Source organism: Anomaloglossus baeobatrachus, chromosome 3, assembly GCF_048569485.1.
Source record: "Anomaloglossus baeobatrachus isolate aAnoBae1 chromosome 3, aAnoBae1.hap1, whole genome shotgun sequence".
Taxonomy (NCBI): Eukaryota; Metazoa; Chordata; class Amphibia; order Anura; family Aromobatidae; genus Anomaloglossus; species Anomaloglossus baeobatrachus.
Window position 1 is genome coordinate 73,932,230 of NC_134355.1, and position 17,142 is coordinate 73,949,371.

The 17,142-nt window shown below is 54.9% G+C and overlaps 1 protein-coding gene and 1 non-coding gene across 2 annotated transcripts in view; one reads left to right on the forward strand and one right to left on the reverse strand.

The window, feature by feature from the left end:
- The window catches only part of SPRED2 (sprouty related EVH1 domain containing 2), a 192,620-nt gene that overhangs the window by 35,857 nt on the left and 139,621 nt on the right, over nucleotides 1-17,142 (reverse strand). The gene's annotated exons all lie outside the window — the stretch shown is intronic.
- On the forward strand, nucleotides 11,787-11,893 carry LOC142297905 (U6 spliceosomal RNA). Its single transcript, XR_012752169.1, has one exon. It is a non-coding gene; the product is annotated as a U6 spliceosomal RNA (small nuclear RNA).

Sequence of the window (17,142 nt, forward strand, 5' to 3'; positions counted from 1 at the left end):
TGTTCCGGCGTCCAGAAGAACGCTACACGAGAACAATCCGCTGAGAGGACAAACATTTTATTAATGACAAGTGGTACAATATCTCCCCTCAGGGGCTCTCGACGCATTGAACTCAATGAATGGTTGATAATTACACGGTAACCAAATGCTTGGTCTGAATGGAAGGCCCACAGGTAACCCAAACACAAGGGCCTGCGCCTGGCCCAGAGGGACAATGCCAGGAGAAACAATGAGGGGAATGGCTGTGAGGGCGCTGGATACCCAGCAGCAGCTCGGCTCTAATCTGGCATCTTTTTGTGAATGGCGGTGGTTTCTCTGTGTTTAGTCTACGTTCACTTCCTGAGGTAAAGTCACATTTACCACACCTGATACATAACTAGATTTCCCACATATAAAAAAAGAGAAATCACAGGAAATACAAGTCACTAAGTCATCTACTTCGCTAATTAACGGAAGCTTGTAAAAGGAGGGTAACCGGTAATGTGGCCCACATCACCGCTCGCTCAGGGGTTCTTACCCAGCTTTCCAACAACCCTGAACATCAAAGCCTGATTAGGCCATATTCTTAAGTATGAAAACGCTGTCTTTTTTTCCTGCCTATTTTTGCACCAAAACAGGCAATAGCAATTTACTCTGGATATTGCGGGGTTTTTTCGCCCTTTAGTATATAATTAAATTTTATGCTTAAAAACACAATCATGTCTCTTTTTAAACTTCCCATAGCAGCCTATGATAAAAAAAACTCCAGCATACAAGGCCTTATGTGGTGAAACGGGAACTCTGTAGATGTTGTCTAGTTAGACGAGACCTATGCCGGTGACAATATTTGGTGTCACCCAAATTTTCACTTTTTGTGTTGCCAAAAGTCGATTGATGACGCAGCAAACGAGAATGGCGTCACACTGAAGCTCTCAAGGTATCAAGACAAACAAGTCATCAAACCCAAAACCGGTTGGATATTTTGCTTGTCGGTCGCAATGTGACCCCATTAAGGTGCACTGAGCGGACAAGGTAACCGTGCAGCCCCAGACTTACCGGGACAGGAATAGAAGAAAAAAAAAAAAGTTAAAAAGAACTGTTTATACAATAAGGCCCCTTTCACATTGCGTTCTGATCTCCATACAGTGGTTCCGTCAGAACCCCAAGCAAAACGAGTTTTGGACGTAGGCACCGACGGTGCATTGACTATAATGGGGCAGACTGAGTGACCGTGTGCTCTGTCACGCACCATTTTCGGGAGTATACACTTTCTGGAGGCAGACACTTAGACTGCATCTGGGTGTCCGTTGCCGGTAAGCGTATACGCCAAATACGGGGCATGACAGAGCACACGGTGACTCCATTTGCACCATTGTAGTCAATGGCTCTGTCGGTGCATACGTCAGAATCCCGTTTTGCAGGGGGTTCAGGCGGAAGCCCCGACGGGACCTGTGAATGGAGATCAAAACGCAATGTGACAGCGGCCTAAGACTTGTTTATTTGAGGGGACGAAATACTGTTCAACAGCAGCCCAACACTTATCGAAATGACGAACGGCAGCGGTTATTTCCGAGCATACGGCCACGTGGAGGCAATACACCCGCTAACCTAATGAAACTGATAATTGATACATACATAGCGATGGAAATATGCATAAATCTGGACCCCTAGATTGACACCGAATATCAACCCCTACCAGGCAGAGGACATGGCTGACCCTCTCAGATAAAAAAAAAATGGAAGCCCAAAATGTGTGAATGCAGCAAGCAGATTATAATATATATATATATATATATATATATATATATATATATATATATATATATTTATTACACACACACACACACACACACATACACATATACACACTGTATATATGTCAGAAAAAGTATGACAGCATATCAGCAGGTAAATAAGAGCGTGCACCAATGTCTTATAGTCTCGGCCGGTGGCATCATATATATGGCACAAATGGCATCAATATTGTGTGCAGCAACGAGCAACGCTGGACCACGAACCAGACCACGCAGATCACACACACTATATAGTATATATTTATTATACATAGCTTATTACAGGACCTGCATCCACTTTGGGGGCATAATAGGGACGCAGATGACCACATATACCCACCACATTGTTACACATTGCATCTACGTCAATGAATGTCCACTGCCCAACACACGGGCGAAGCACCTCCATCCACATACAAAGTTATGGTTACATTTAAAATATAACACCTGGATTTACACAAGAGGTTCTGCAGCAGCACAGGTCCATTCCACTGGCCCACTGTGCAGACATGGTACAATAAAGGCCCTTTTACACGTGTTACATTTGTTAAAACTCCCCCAAAATAACGACAATCAGTGTTTTGTTATTTCGATCACTTTTGAGAACGCTTGCCGTCACTTCGGTTTACTTGCTGACGGCCAGACGACAAGGGCCAATTATAAAACGCAGGGCACGGACGTGGACGACAACAGGTGTAGGCGCTCAGCCATATCTGGCGCACCATGCCAAATCACTGGGCAGCTTTGTATAAAATTAAGGCGGAAATGTCATTTGTGGGGCTGTCTGTGCCATATGATGGGCACCTATAGAATACAGCCATGTCACATAACGCAGGGCTCACCTGTCGCTCATGTGCCACCGATGCCAACTTTGTAGCATTCAGTAGAATCAGACAATGCAATCAGCAGGTAAATACATTCCTGAGTCCCTGACTAGCTCTACATGTGCCATCATAGTCTGGGCCCAAGCTGGGTCTCTCCTGGCAGGAGAAGAAGCTGCCACAGGTGGCCATCTGATGCCCACCACCATCACTGCTCAGCATGCCCCCAGGTTACAGATGAAGCCCTGACATCTGCAGTATGATTACAGCTCTGCAGGCCGATGCTGCCCCAGGGCTGCACACTGTGCCATGCTGCATGCATGCAGTATGAGCTCCACATCTGCAGCCATGCAGTGCAGCCGGGAGGGAGCCGCCGCCAGCCCACCCGGGCACCCCCCGGACACACACTTACTCCTCAGGGGGGGCTTCCTCGCTCATCTTGTCCCGATCACCGTCTTCTTGCACCCGCCTCGGGGGGCTCCGAGCTGCTCATCTTTCCCAGGCGGTGTATGACTCGCTCTCCCCCGGCTCGTGCAGTCGTGCTCCCTCCTCCCGTGTACGAGCAGCGGCGGCGGCGTGTACCTCCCGGGGACTGGCTTATTATAAGCAGGCGGCTGCTGCGCCCCGCCCGTGTGGCTGCTGGTGGTGGCCCCGTCCGAGCCCCATCTCCTGTTACTCCATGTTGGCTCCGGGTCTGGCAGTCACTGTACTGTGTGTGTGAGTGCGCCGCTCACCCGCCGCAGGGACGAGGAGGAGAGAGGGAGACGGAGAGGAAGTGGGGCGGAAGCGATGACGTCACCCTCCCCAGCAACAAGCAGCTGCGAGGACACGGGGAGGAGGGAAGAGCGCAGACACCGCACGGGGGAGGGAGAGGGGAGCGTGGGGGACAGGGCCGGGGGGAGCAGGGGCACACAGGGCCGGGGGGAGCAGGGGCACACAGGGCCGGGGGGAGCAGGGGCACACAGGGCCGGGGAGAGAGCGGAGAGCAGGGGCACAGGGCCGGGGAGAGAGCGGAGAGCAGGGGCACAGGGCCGGGGAGAGCAGGGGCACAGGGCCGGGGAGAGCAGGGGCACAGGGCCGGGGAGAGAGCGGAGAGCAGGGGCACAGGGCCGGGGAAAGAGGGGAGAGCAGGGGCACATGACCTGGGAGAGAGAGAGGAGAGCAGGGGCACAGGACCTGGGAGAGAGAGAGGAGAGCAGGGGCACAGGCCGGGGAAACGGGAGAGCAGGGGCACAGGGCCGAGGGAAGCTGGGGGGGAGCAGGGGCACAGGGCCGGGGAGAGAGCAGCGAGCAGGGGCACAGGACCTGGGAGAGAGAGAGGAGAGCAGGGGCACAGGCCGGGGAAACGGGAGAGCAGGGGCACAGGGCCGAGGGAAGCTGGGGGGGAGCAGGGGCACAGGGCCGGGGAAAGAGGTGAGAGAGCAGCGAGCAGGGGCACAGGACCTGGGAGAGAGAGAGGAGAGCAGGGCCGGGGAGAGCAGGGCCACAGGGCCGGGGAAAGAGGAGAGAGCAGGGCCACAGGGCCGGGGAAAGAGGAGAGAGCAGGGCCACAGGGCCGGGGAAAGAGGGGAGAGCAGGGCCACAGGGCCGGGGAAAGAGGAGAGAACAGGGCCACAGGGCCGGGGAAAGAGGAGAGAGCAGGGCCACAGGGCCGGGGAAAGAGGAGAGAGCAGGGCCACAGGGCCGGGGAAAGAGGAGAGAGCAGGGCCACAGGGCCGGGGAAAGAGGAGAGAGCAGGGCCACAGGGCCGGGGAAAGAGGAGAGAGCAGGGCCACAGGGCCGGGGAAAGAGGGGAGAGCAGGGTCACAGGGCCGGGGAGCGCAGGGTCACAGGGCCGGGGAAAGAGGGTAGAGCAGCGGCACAGGGCCGGGGAAAGAGGGTAGATCAGCGGCACAGGGCCGGGGAAAAAGGGTAGAGCAGCGGCACAGGGCCGGGGAAAGAGGGTAGAGCAGCGGCACAGGGCCGGGGAAAGAGGGTAGAGCAGCGGCACAGGGCCGGGGAAAGAGGGTAGAGCAGCGGCACAGGGCCGGGGAGAGAGAGAGGAGAGCAGGGGCACAGGGCCGGGGAAACGGGAGAGCAGGGGCACAGGGCCGAGGGAAGCTGGGGGGGAGCAGGGGGTCAGGGCCGCGGAGAGCAGGGGCACAGGGCCGGGGAGAGAGCGGCGAGCAGGGGCACAGGGCCGGGGAAAGAGGGGAGAGAGTAGCGAGCAGGGGCACAGGGCCGGGGAAAGAGGTGAGAGAGCAGCGAGCAGGGGCACAGGACTTGGGAGAGAGAGAGGAGTGCAGGGCCACAGGGCCGGGGAGAGCAGGGGGACAGGGCCGGGGAAAGAGGGGAGAGCAGGGTCACAGGGTCGGGGAAAGAGGAGAGAGCAGGGTCGGGGAAAGAGGGGAGAGCAGGGTCACAGGGCCGGGGAAAGAGGGGAGCGCAGGGTCACAGGGCCGGGGAAAGAGGGGAGAGCAGCGGCACAGGGCCGGGGAAAGAGGGGAGAGCAGCGGCACAGGGCCGGGGAAAGAGGGGAGAGCAGCGGCACAGGGCCGGGGAAAGAGGGGAGAGCAGCGGCACAGGGCCGGGGAAAGAGGGTAGAGCAACGGCACAGGGCCGGGGAAAGAGGGTAGAGCAGCGGCACAGGGCCGGGGAAAGAGGGTAGAGCAGCGGCACAGGGCCGGGGAAAGAGGGTAGAGCAGCGGCACAGGGCCGGGGAAAGAGGGTAGAGCAGCGGCACAGGGCCGGGGAAAGAGGGTAGAGCAGCGGCACAGGGCCGGGGAAAGAGGGTAGAGCAGCGGCACAGGGCCGGGGAAAGAGGGTAGAGCAGCGGCACAGGGCCGGGGAAAGAGGGTAGAGCAGCGGCACAGGGCCGGGGAAAGAGGGTAGAGCAGCGGCACAGGGCCGGGGAAAGAGGGTAGAGCAGCGGCACAGGGCCGGGGAAAGAGGGGAGAGCAGCGGCACAGGGCCGGGGAAAGAGGGGAGAGCAGCGGCACAGGGCCGGGGAAAGAGGGGAGAGCAGCGGCACAGGGCCGGGGAAAGAGGGGAGAGCAGCGGCACAGGGCCGGGGAAAGAGGGGAGAGCAGCGGCACAGGGCCGGGGAGAGAGAGAGGAGAGCAGGGGCACAGGGCCGGGGAAACGGGAGAGCACGGGTACAGGGCCGAGGGAAGCTGGGGGGGAGCACGGGGTCAGGGCCGCGGAGAGCAGGGGCACAGGGCCGGGGAGAGAGCGGCGAGCAGGGGCACAGGGCCGGGGAAAGAGGGGAGAGAGTAGCGAGCAGGGGCACAGGGCCGGGGAAAGAGGTGAGAGAGCAGCGAGCAGGGGCACAGGACCTGGGAGAGAGAGAGGAGAACAGGGCCGGGGAGAGCAGGGGGACAGGGCCGGGGAGAGCAGGGTCACAGGGTCGGGCAAAGAGGGGAGAGCAGGGTCACAGGGTCGGGGAGAGCAGGGTCACAGTGTCGGGGAAAGAGGGGAGAGCAGGGTCACAGGGCCGGGGAGAGCAGAGTCACAGGGCCGGGGAAAGAGGGGAGCGCAGGGTCACAGGGCCGGGGAAAGAGGGGAGAGCAGCGGCACAGGGCCGGGGAAAGAGGGTAGAGCAACGGCACAGGGCCGGGGAAAGAGGGGAGAGCAGCGGCACAGGGCCGGGGAAAGAGGGGAGAGCAGCGGCACAGGGCCAAGGAAAGAGGGGAGAGCTGGGGCACAGGGCCGAGGAAAGAGGGGAGAGCAGGGGCACAGGGCAGAGGGAAGAGGAGACAGCAGGGGCACAGGGCCAGGGAAAGAGGAGACAGCAGGGACACAGGGCCGGGGAAAGAGGGGAGAGCAGCGGCACAGGGCCGGGGAGAGCAGCGGGACAGGGCCAGGGAAAGAGGGGAGAGCAGGGGCACAGGGCCGAGGAAAGAGGGGAGAGCAGGGGCACAGGGAAGAGGAGACAGCAGGGGCACAGGGCCAGGGAAAGAGGGGACAGCAGGGGCACAGGGCCGGGGAAAGAGGGGAGAGCAGCGGCACAGCCGGGGAGAGCAGCGGCACAGGGCCAGGGAAAGAGGGGAGAGCAGCGGGACAGGGCCGAGGAGAGCAGGGGGACAGGGTCGGGGAGAGCAAGGGCACAGGGCCAGGGAAAGAGGGGAGAGCAGCGGGACAGGGCCGAGGAGAGCAGGGGGACAGGGTCGGGGAAAGAACGGAGAGCAGGGGCACAGGGCCGGGGAAAGAGGGGACAGCAGTGGGACAGGGCCGGGGAAAGAGGGGAGCGCAGCGGGACAGGGCCAGGGAAGGAGGGGAGAGTAGGGGCACAGGGTCGGGGAAAGGGGACAGCAGCGGGACAGGGCCGGGGAAAGAGGGGAGAGCAGGGGCACAAGCCCGGGGACAGTAGGGGCACAGGGCCGGGGAGAGCAGGGGCACAGGGCCAGGGAAAGAGGGGAGAGCAGGGGCACGGTCAGGGAAAGAGGGTAGAGCAGGGGCAGTGCTGGGGTGAGCAGGGCCAGGGTACAGCAGGAAGCCAGACGAGAAGGTGGAGCAGGGGGACAGGTCGAGAGAAGAGCAGGGGGACAGGGCCAGGAGAGAGGATAGAACAGGTTAACCAGGCCAAGGGGAGAGCAGAGTGACATAGCAGGAGAGAGAGGTGGGGCAGGTCATCAGAGCCTTGGAGAAAAGTGGGATAGGGCCATGAGGAGAGGGAGGAGCAGGGGGACAGGGCCGGGAGAGAGGAAATAGCATGGGGACAGGGAGTGGGAAGATCAGTGCTGGAAGCGAGGATATAGCATGGAAACAGGGCTGAGGGAAGAGCAGGGGGACAGGGCCAGAGAGAGGGGAGAGCAGGGGGATAGACCAAGGAGAAAGAGAAGAGCAGGGTGACAGCACCAGGAGAGAGAGTGGAGCAGGTTGACATGACCGTGGAGAGCAGGGGGATAGGGCTGGGAAGAGAAGGGGGAGCAGGGTGACATGGTCAGAGTGAGCAGGGCCATGAAATAGGGTAGAGTGAGGGGCCTGGAGAGAGGATAGGGTAGGGAAACAGAGCCAGGGAGAGCAGGGTGACAGTTGGAAATAGAGGGGAAAGCCGGAGGACAACAGTGCCAAGTAGAGTGCATGAGCACAGGCCCTGGATAGAGGGTATAACAGGGTGATAGGGCTGGGGAGAGAGGGAAGAGCAAAGGGACAGGACCAGGAGCGTGGGTAGGACAGGGAAACAGGGTCGGAGAGAGCAGGGGGACAGGGTCGGAGAGAGGGGGAGGACAGGGCCGGGAAGAAAGGGCAGAGGAGGGGAACAGAGTCAAGAGGAGAGCAGAAGAGAGGGGAGAGGCCAAGGAGAGTCAGTCCCAGGGATAGTAGAGTGACAAGCCCGGGGACAGTAGCTGGACAAGGCCCTGGAGACAGGGGATAGCAGGGGGACAGGACAAGTGAGAGTAAGGAAACAGAGCCAGGGAAAGAGGGCAGAGCAGGAGGACAGGCCTGGGGAGACCTGAGATAGTAGATCCGGGAAGAGCAAGGGGACAGAGACCATGAGAGAGGATAAGCAGGGTGCCAAGGAACTGAAGGAGCAGACAGACAGGATAAGAGAACAGGATCTAGAAATAGAAAGAGGCAGCGGCACAGGGCCAGAGTAAGAGGAGATTGAAAGGATGCAGGGCTGACAAAATGGAAGTGCAGGGGAACAGGGCCGGTAATAGCAGAGGAATAGGGCCAGGGAGAGAGGAGAGCGGGTGGATTTTGCCATGGATTGGGGAATAGAAGAGGTAGAGGACTGAGGAGAGCAGGGGTACAGGGTCGGGGAAATGGCAAGGGGACAGGACTGAGGAGAACAGGGGGACAGGTCCGAAGGAGAGCAGTGGTACAGGGCCAGGAAAAGAGTGGAGGAGAGGACAAGGCTGGGGAGAAAGGAGAACAGGGATAGGGCTGAGGGAAGTGGGGATAGCTGAGGGACTGGCTGGTGGAGTTCAGGTGGACATGAAGAGGGATGAACAAGTTGGTCAAATGTATGATGTAGGGAGTGAAAAGATGTCATACAAGGAGAGAAGGGGGTTGCCAGATGGGAGCATTAAAGAGGGAAATAGCAATCCCAGTGCATTGATATGCCCCCAGTGCACTTCCAGCGTAATTTGCATATGGCTTCTGCGCTAAATTTTCCCTTCACATGACAGCACCACACATGAGAGTGTATCTACCCCCAGGAAAAGGAAACCTTTCTGAAAATAAAATGGGTGGCACCTCTCCAAAACCCCAGTGTGGTTTCTTGTTCCTGGAAGAGAATACCGAAGTTTACCACAGGAAATGTCTCCAGATTATCGGGTCTTGGCGGGCCACGGGGTCTCTAGGATCCAGGTGTCACGGGAGCCGTGTTGGTTGCATGCACGGTCCCCTTCCTCCATGCCCAGCGTCGCACGAACCGAGGGTTCCGTGGGCAACCATTGGAGAGCGGATCAGGTGCCTAGCAGGGTGTGGGTCCCGGCCGGGGCTCGTTCCTCTGAGTGCAGCGGCTGGAGCTGTGACACCGCGGCAGCTTCTAGAGATCGGAAGGCAGAGCCGTAGGCACCATCACGCGCCGGAGATGCACATGGCCGTCTGCGCAAGGCGACTACTTCCTGAGAAGTGGTGGCTCATGGGAGCAGGAGTGATGGTCCACACCAGGGATGACGTCAGAGGCCACCTCCTAGATCGGAGGCTGCAACCTGCTGTGTTCAATGTGGCAGGGAATTTGAAACCCGGTTACCAGACAGCGTGCCTGCAGTGGTCTTCCAAGATGGAAGCTCCTACAGCAACGCTTCAGAAGATCCCATATCTGTCCTACCGTGGTATCTGCCCGGGCTCAGGACAGGTAAGTAGACTTCTCATCACAAAGTCTGTCTCTATCTCCTTCCCCTAAATACCCTGTAGGCCACAAGGCTAAAAAAAAGGGAATTTGTGCGTTGCAAAATGTCCTGGCCAAAGGAATCGACAAACGTCTCTCTGTCAGTCGTGGATAGAGAGGACAGACCAGATGATTTTTCCTTATAAAAAATAAAAAAATCATTAAATCAATATATGTATTGGAGCTCCCTTCCCATCCTCTCCTCTAAAATAGGTGACTGCTTAGCCGCCACAGTAGTGGGGGATCTGCCAGCCGCAGAGAGCATAACCTCTTCCTCTGTACCCACTGAATCGGGCACGACACACAATGTGGTCTCGCTACACCTTTAAAAGTGAGGGGGTTGCGATAGATAGGAGGCATAGTTTGGGGACAGCCCTGTCATCCAGTGGTTGCTACTCCCCGTCTGAGGATAGTGCTGAGGAGGGAGGGGAAACGGGAAAATTGGGGTTCTCATCAGAGCAGTCTAAGTCTGATGTAGAGCATGATCTTGCCATGCTTTCCACTGGGAAACTTTTCAAGATAATAAGAGCTACCATGGGGGTGTAATCCCCGAATCAGCAGCGATCAGTCCAGGACACCATGTGTTCAAAACACGAAGACATAGGATCATCCCGGCGCATAAAACCTGCCGTATTTATTTATGAAGGAAAAGCAGTCAGGAAGGTGTCGGTCCCCCAAAATCTAAAGAAGTACCACTTTTCTGAACAGTGTGCCAATCTTGGCACTTAACCTCATTGGTCTAGTGGTGTGATTGTCTCTTGGGGTGAGCGAGGTCCTCGGTGTAAATTCCGAGCAGACCTCATTGAATCTGCCAGCCTATTGGGCCATGACCAATGCTTGGTGGCAATGCTGAAAGATGCCTTCCTATGTTCATTGGAGGAGACGCAGCCATAGTAAAAGTCTCAAAAAACGTGGCCTTGCCCGTTTGAAGACCTAGGTTCTCTGTAAGACCCTTTCGATAAGAAGGTAGACACCTTCCTTGAAGGGAGCCTGTAGAGCTTCGGCAGGATCCTGTAAGCCTAACATTGCTGCCACCTTCACTGCGAGATCCCTTGCAAAATGGCTTTAAGAACTGGAGGTTCAGATCAGAGACAGAGATCTGAGAATACAGTTGCTAGAAGCTCTGCCAACTATTCAAAAAGCAGCTATCTTCCGAGCCGCCGCCCCACTAGACGGGGTTAGGTTATCCGCCGCGCCTGTGCCATTCCCGACTCCAGCAAACCAGCATAAGGGCTAAAAGACTGGGGCACGGATTTTTCATCGAAAATGAAATTTTGCGCTATGCCAGGGGAAGAGAAAGTTTAGTCTAAAGGGTTCTTATTCAAAAGAGATCCTCAAAGAGGAGCCCCTAGAAGTCAATGACCCCAGGCCTCAAGGTGGGAACACTAAAAACAATTTTACTACCAGTGGGCTGCCCTCTGACTGACTGAGTAAAAACAGTTTTCCTCGGTCTCAGGCTCAATTTCTCTTTCCTTCCTCCACGGCGCATAATAAGCTCCCAAGTGGACCAAAGAGCCAAGCAGTTCTGGAACGGATAGTCCTCTCATTAATAGAGAAGAATGTATTGGTCAAGAGGGTACCAGGTACGACAGCAAATTGTGTTTAGTAAAAAAAGACCCAAAGGGTTCTTCAGGACCATTTTCAATCTAAAGATCCCTGAGTTACTGTCTAAAGGTAGAATGATTCAAGATGGAGACCTTCTAATCAACAGTATGATTACTATTCCCCTTCTGCTTCATGTCAGTAGTAGACTGGACGGATGTTTCTTTCCACATCCCTATCTACAAAGACCACCTAAAATATCTACGGTTGGCAGTAATGGTCAAAGGGAAGCTGACTCGCCTTCAGTATCAGTGACTTCCGTTTGTCATCTCGGTAGCCCCGAAGGTGTTCACCAAAATTGTGTAAGACATGGTTGTTCAGCAGCTGTCAGCCAGGTCACCTCAGTCCTCTCAGGGTTGGGACAATTGGTGAATGTGAGACAGTCAAGGAAAGACCCAGTCTAAAATCGGGGAGGGGGGGGGGTTGTGGCATCAGTCTTGATTCAGTACGGCAGTACAGTTTCCTTCCACCAGGAAAAATGTCCAAATAAAACGGAACGTCTGGTTAGCTCAGACGAAGCTGAGAATTTTCTCTGAGGGGAGCAATGTCTATATTAGGTTCCCTTATGTCTACGATCCCTGCTGTACAGTGGGTTTTGAGATCACTGGAGTGGTGGCAGGATGAAGGAATTCTCAGGAGTGGAGTTCCCTGGAATACAGTAGAGCTGGTAGTTATGACTACAGACGCCAAACCAGTGGGGTTGGGAGCCCCCATAGAAAACCAGTACTTTCAAGGGGAATGGAATCCAGCCTTCAAAATGGAACCTAAAACGTGCTTGCTTCCTCAGCGCCTGTACTAACATTGGAACGATACAGAGAAGATTAGCATGGCCCCTGCGCAAGGATAGCACGCAAATTCGTAAAGCATTCAAAGAACTACCAGCAGTGATAGAGGCATTATAGATACTAGTAGAGAAGATCGGCGGGGAATACGTGGTTCTCTTAGGCAACAGTACGGTAGTGGCCTACCTAACTAACCAGGGCACCAGGTACAAATCCCTGATAGAAAATAAATAAATAAAAAAATTCAATTATAGCTGGAAGGAGGTTGCTGTCTCTCACAGCGTGCCGCCTGTAAGTTTCATGTACAACATGGCTGACTACCTCAGTCGCCATATCTTCACCAAACGGGTGGATTTTACACCGGGAGGTGTTCAAACAGATTTCTTTAGATTGAGGGGAATAAAGAAATAGGTTTATTTGCAAATCAGCAAAATTGGCAATTTCTTTTCCCTAGTTCCCAGGGAGGATTAGAGGGAATGGATGCAAATCTACAGAGATGGGACCTCCGACTAGCATAGTTTCCACCTTTCCCACTAATCCTGCTAGTTCTGGAGGAAATCGAGAGCAGGCTAGAGTCATCATGATGGCCCCTTCTGGCCACGGAGACAAAGTTCACATGGCTGAGATTTTTTACTATATTGGACTCTTGGATTCTACCCAATCCCAATCTACTTTCTAGGGGCCAGTTCTTCATTCTCAAGTACAGGGGTTAAACTGGACAGCCTGGAACTTGAGGGGAACCTTCTAACGGCAAGTTAATTTTCTCCAAACTTAAATTCTACCCTCCTTTGTAGTAGGAAGGAAGTTACTTCCACCAAGTGTGCAGCAGTATGGGTAAAATTCCTGGAGTTTTCAGGCGACCTTCCCAAGGTCAATTCAAAATTTCATAAGGGCCCAGTAATAATTACCCTCCTTTTGTGGAAATCCCAAGTCACAAGGAGAGCAGGTTTCATTCCCTAATGTCAGGAATAGCGTCTTCGGATACCTGGCATAACTTAACCATCCTCCGCCATGTTTGTTCTTTTGGCGTTCCACATACATAGAGGGAATGCGTCCACCAGATCCACTATTGCTAGGTGGGTGAGGGAGGCCATTAGTTGGCATATTCAGGGTTAGGTTATGCCCCTCCTCGGATGATTAGGGCCCGTTCTACTTGGGCTATATCCACTCCCTGGGCGGAGACAGCTAATGCTCGGTAGAGAAGATCTGTAAGGCTGCACTATGGTTTTCACCTTCCACCTTGGTTAAACACTGCCGTTTGGGTGTGGGTCTGTCGGTTCTATCCCCTAGAAAGGCGCTTCTGCGGTGGTCCCACCCTTAATTTCTTCTAATTTATTCTCTCATGTACGGTGCTGCCATGTGAAGGGAAAAGACGGTACTTACTAATTGGATTTTCCAGAGCTATGACAGCACCATGCTAGTTCCTTCCCTAAGTTGGTGGTGGATATATATATATATATATATATATGTGTGTGTGTGTGTCTGTATATCTATATATATAATAAAATGTGTCTGGTCTCACAGTAGGTAGAATGTGTACAGCACAATGGGGTTTTCTCCTGTTTGGTGATGGATATGTCTATTAATAAGGCAGTTACCTCTACGGTTCTATAAACTCACTGGGGTTTTGGAGAGGTGCCGCACCTTTTTATTTCAGAAAGGTTTCCTGTTCCTGGGGGTGGATACACTCTCACATGTACGGTGCTGTCATGGCTCTGGAAAATCCAATTACCGGTAAGTAAATGTTGTCTTTCTTTGTCGCTCCATTGGGAGACCCAGACAATTGGGTGTATAGCTTATGCCTCCGGAGGCCACACAAAGCATTACACTAAAAGTGTAAAGCCCCTCCCCTTCTGCCTATACACCCCCCGTGCATCACGGGCTCCTCAGTTTTTATGCTTTGTGCGAAGGAGGCAGACATCCACGCATAGCTCCACAGCTTAGTCAGCAGCAGCTGCTGACTAGGTCGGATGGAAGAAAAGAGGGCCCATATCAGGGCCCCCAGCATGCTCCCTTCTCACCCCACTGTGTCGGCGGTGCTGTTAAGGTTGAGGTACCCATTGCGGGTACACAGGCAGGAGCCACATGCTGTTTTCCTTCCCCATCCCTTAATGGGCTCTGGGTGAAGTGGGATCCTAATCGGTCTCCAGGCACAGGGACCGTGCTCCCTCCGCAGCCCCTGGGAATCTGCTGGATAGGAGCTGGGTATCGTCAGGGACAAGGCCCTGCTACTGTGAGGTACTCTGTGTCCCCGTGGGGACAGCGCATGGAGCGCTGGTGCCATACACATTGCAGCACTGCTGGGTGTGTTAGTGCGCCGGGGACTACCGCGCATGGAGCGCTTGTGCCATACACATTCCAGCACTGCTGGGTGTGTTAGTGCGCCGGGGACTACCGCGCGGCCGCGCTTATTGCCGGCCGCGCTTATAACTTTAGTCCCCGGCTTCTGCGGCCTAGTGTCGTTTATTCCCGCCCACAGGCCTGCCAGTCAGGGGAAGGGCGGGACGCTGCACAGATCGTCAGCGCTGAGGGCTGGAGCATACATTAGTATCCTCCTCCCTCCTCACTCAGTACACTGGGGCACTAGATTCCCGCACTTTTCTTGGGCACGCCCACGGTCCCCTCCTCCCCACAGAACGCCGGCAGCCATTCCTGTCAGCGATTCAGACGCTGGAGAGGAGAGACAACACAGGGAGACCCAGGCAGGGAATCTGGTGATCACACAACCGCTCTGAGCGGTCGGTAAGCAGCACCTGTGGTGCTGGCCCCACTGAGTGCCGAAGTGTATATATATATATATATATAGGCTGAGAGGCTGTATTTTTGCACTGTACGGTCGCTCTGTTGTTTTTTGGCTATATACCCTCCTGGATTGTTCTCAGAGGAGACAACAGCATGTCGTCCGCAAAAAGCAAGGGTGCCAAAGCACAGGCGTACTTTGCAACCTGTACCTCATGTGCAGCTGTACTACCGGCAGGTTCCACTGACCCTCATTGTGTGCAATGCTCGGCCCCTGTGGCACTTACTCAGCCGGAGCCTCTGCTACAGGTGGCCCAGGTGGAACCACCTGCTACCACTGTCCAGGTGACAGGGACGGAGTTTGCAGCTTTTGCTGACAAACTGTCTGAGAGTATGGATAAATGGTCTGCTAAAATACTAGAAGCCCTACATTCCAGACCGGTGACTCAGGCCCCGGGCACTGTTCAATCTTTGACCCCTGGTCCCCCTCAATTGGAACAGCAAAGTGCCCCTGGGATGACCCATAGGTCCCAGGGTGAGGTCTCTGACACGGACCGCAGTCCCAGACCGCCCAAGCGGGGTCGCTGGGAAATTCCCTCCACCTCATCACACTGTTCAGGGTCTCAGCAGGAGGACTCTCTGGAGGATGAAGCGGGGGTAACAGATCAGGATTCTGATCCTGAAGCCGCTCTCAACCTTGATACACCTGAAGGTGATGCTGTAGTGAATGACCTTATAGCAACCATCAATCAGGTGTTGGATATTTCTCCCCCAGCTCCTACAAATGAGGAGTCAGCTTCTCAGGAGAAATTCTGTTTCAGGTTTCCCAAGCGTACATTGAATACGTTTCTGGATCACTCTGACTTCAGAGAGGCAGTCCAGAAAAACCGAGACTGTCCAGACAAGCGTTTTTCCAAGCGCCTTAGAGATACACGTTATCCCTTTCCCCCTGATGTTGTCAAGGGCTGGACTCAGTGTCCTAAGGTGGATCCGCCAATCTCCAGACTGGCGGCCAGATCCATAGTTGCAGTGGAAGATGGGGCTTCACTCAAAGATGCCACTGACAGACAGATGGAACTATGGTTGAAATCCATCTATGAAGCTATCGGCGCGTCGTTTGCTCCAGCATTCGCAGCCGTATGGGCACTCCAAGCTATCTCAGCTTGTCAGGCGCAGATTAATGCAGTAACACGTACATCTGCACCGCAAGTGGTGTCCTTAACCACTCAGGCGTCGGCGTTTGCGTCCTACGCCATTAATGCTATCCTGGACTCTGCGAGCCGTACGGCGGTAGCATCCGCCAATTCGGTGGTAGTCCGCAGGGCCATGTGGCTACGTGAATGGAAGGCAGATTCTGCTTCCAAAAAGTTCTTAACCGGTTTGCCATTGTCTGGCGACCGCTTGTTTGGTGAGCGATTGGATGAAATCATTAAACAATCCAAGGGAAAGGACTCATCCTTACCCCAGTCCAGACCAAACAGACCTCAACCACGGAAGGTACAATCGAGGTTTCGGTCCTTTCGGACCGCGGGCAGGTCTCAATTCTCCTCGTCCAAAAGGCCTCAGAAAGATCAGAGGAACTCCGATTCATGGCGGTCTAAGTCACGTCCTAAAAAGACCGCCGGAGGAACCGCTCCCAAAGCGGCCTCCTCATGACTTTCGGCCTCCTCAAACAGCATCCTCGGTCGGTGGCAGGCTCTCCCGCTTTTGCGACGCCTGGTTGCCACAGGTAAAAGACCGATGGGTGAGAGACATTTTGTCTCACGGTTACAGGATAGAGTTCAGCTCTCGTCCTCCGACTCGTTTCTTCAGAACATCTCCGCCCCCCGAAAGAGCCGATGCTCTTCTGCAGGCGGTGTGCACTCTGAAGGCGGATAGAGTGGTGATCCCTGTTCCTCTTCAGCAACGGGGTCACGGTTTTTACTCCAACCTGTTCGTGGTGCCAAAAAAGGACGGATCCTTCCGTCCTGTTCTGGACCTAAAACTGCTCAACAAGCATGTGAGGACCAGGCGGTTCCGGATGGAATCGCTCCGCTCCGTCATCGCCTCAATGTCCCAAGGAGATTTCCTAGCATCAATCGACATCAAAGATGCTTATCTCCATGTACCGATTGCACCAGAGCATCAGCGCTTCCTGCGTTTCGCCATAGGGGACGAACACCTTCAGTTCGTGGCACTGCCCTTTGGCCTGGCGACAGCCCCACGGGTTTTCACCAAGGTTATGGCAACAGTGGTGGCAATCCTACACTCTCAGGGACACTCGGTGATCCCTTACTTAGACGATCTACTTGTCAAGGCACCCTCTCAAGGGGCATGCCAACACAGCCTGAACATTGCTCTGGAGACTCTCCAGAGTTTCGGGTGGATCATCAACTTTCCAAAGTCAAATTTGACACCGGACCAATCACTGACATATCTTGGCATGGAGTTTCATACTCTCTCAGCGATAGTGAAGCTTCCGCTGAACAAACAGCGTTCACTACAGACAGGGGTGCAATCTCTCCTTCAAGGCCAGTCACACCCCCTGAGGCACCTCATGCACTTCCTAGGGAAGATGGTAGCAGCAATGGAGGCAGTTCCTTTTGCGCAGTTTCATCTCCGCCCAC